This window comes from Corapipo altera, unplaced genomic scaffold (genome assembly GCF_003945725.1).
Source record: "Corapipo altera isolate COAL_440 unplaced genomic scaffold, ASM394572v1 130235, whole genome shotgun sequence".
Lineage (NCBI taxonomy): Eukaryota > Metazoa > Chordata > Aves > Passeriformes > Pipridae > Corapipo > Corapipo altera.
The window spans coordinates 3,127-4,696 of NW_020887135.1; the positions used below are offsets into that span (position 1 = coordinate 3,127).

At 57.8% G+C, this 1,570-nt stretch overlaps 1 long non-coding RNA gene across 1 annotated transcript in view; it reads left to right on the forward strand.

Moving 5' to 3' along the window:
- The window catches only part of LOC113941479, a 3,517-nt gene extending 3,070 nt beyond the window's left edge, over positions 1-447 (forward strand). Inside the window, exon 3 of the long non-coding RNA XR_003525683.1 lies at positions 252-447. This is a non-coding gene — a long non-coding RNA (uncharacterized LOC113941479). The remainder of the gene's footprint in view (positions 1-251) is intronic.
- Positions 448-1,570: the final 1,123 nt, after the last annotated feature.

Here is a 1,570-nt window from a genome sequence, read left to right on the forward strand (position 1 = left end):
TTGCTCCCTCCGGAAAAGCGGCTCCGAGGGATGATTAACGCTGGGAATGACCGTCATTAATAGTCATTAATAGTCATTAATTGCATGTAACGGGTTTTCTTCTGCTGTTTTTCTGCTTTTTCCCCCCTTCCCGTTTTTTTTTTTGTGCTTCCCGCTCTCTCCCGTCACTTCCTTTCCCTCCCCTGTCCTGTCTCCTCATCCTGCTTTTTGTTTTGTTTTGTTTTTTATCCCTTAATTTTGCCCACCCCAAGGGGGAGATCCTGGTAAGTACCGTGGAGCGGGATTAGTGCCGGAAGCAGCATTCCCGACATTCCCGACATTCCCGCTTCCCAGGATGGAGCACGCTGCCGGGAGCAGGGGGGTGGCATTCCCAGGGGCATTCCCAGAGGGATCCGGGAGGTGGGAATTGGCTCCGTCCCCTCCGTGCCCGCTCCTGGCTCTTCCCAACAGCCGGAAAAAAAAAAAAGGGATTCGGGGCCATCCCGAAGCTGGGACCTGGGACAGGGAGAGCTGGATCCTGGGATTCAGCTCCCACCTGCTTTTCCTGGCCCTTGGGAAGCCAAAATCTTTATGATTTCTTAGCCCAGAGCTGCTGTGGTGGGATGAGATTCCCTTGGGAAGGGAGTTCCTTTGGGAATGCACAGGGGGGAAGGGCTGGAAGTGCGTTATGTCCCCCAAATTCCCGGGTTTTTTTGTGGGATTTGAGCTTGAGTCCTGCCTTGCCAAGGCCAGAATTCCTTGGTTCCCAACGTGAGGTTATTCCTGGAGCTCTCCCTCAGCGTGCTCACTCCTGGGATGCAATTCCCTGTCCGGGATCCAGGGATCCCCTCGGAGCCGGGGGGATCCTGATCCCGCCGCTCCGGGAAAACGGAAGTGTCTGAGAGGGAATTGCCCCTGAATTATCCCCCAGTTTGGGATTTACAGCCTCGGGGTGGCCCCTCCACACCCCGGGGTCTCCCTGGGGAGGAAAACCGGGATAATCCCGTGGCTCAGAAAACCGGGATAATCCCGTGGCTCCTGCCTCCGGATAAAGTTGGAGCCGGAGGCAGGTGAAGCTCCCTGGCATCAGCCACCCCATTCCCATGGGAATGTGGCTGCACTTGGCACTGGATGCTTTTTCTCCCCTCCCAAAACACGGATTTGACGAGGCCGCCGGAATTCCCGGGGGTGGCCGGGAAGCCGCCCCGGTGTCCTGCTCTTCCCGGGAATTCCTGTCCCGGCTCCGGCATCGCCTTTTCCCGACTCCAGACGCTTCCATTTTCCTTCTGCACCATCCAAGGGGTTTCTGGAAACCCCCCCGTGTTCCGGGCAGGGCCGCTCCCTCGCCGGCTGTGGGATGGGATTGCGCCGGGAAGGGGAGAGCTGGGAATTCGGGATCGGAGCCGGGCAGAGCTCCGGGAGCTGTCGAGCCCCGGAACCATCTGATTCCCAACAAAATCAGTCGGTTTTAAAGGAACTTTCTCCCTCCTTCCTCCTGCTCCTCCTTGGCTTTTCCCAAAGGCTCCGGCTCCTGCCGGGCTGCACAGACCCTCTCCCTTTTCCTTGGAATTCCCTGTGAGCTCTCCCAGTG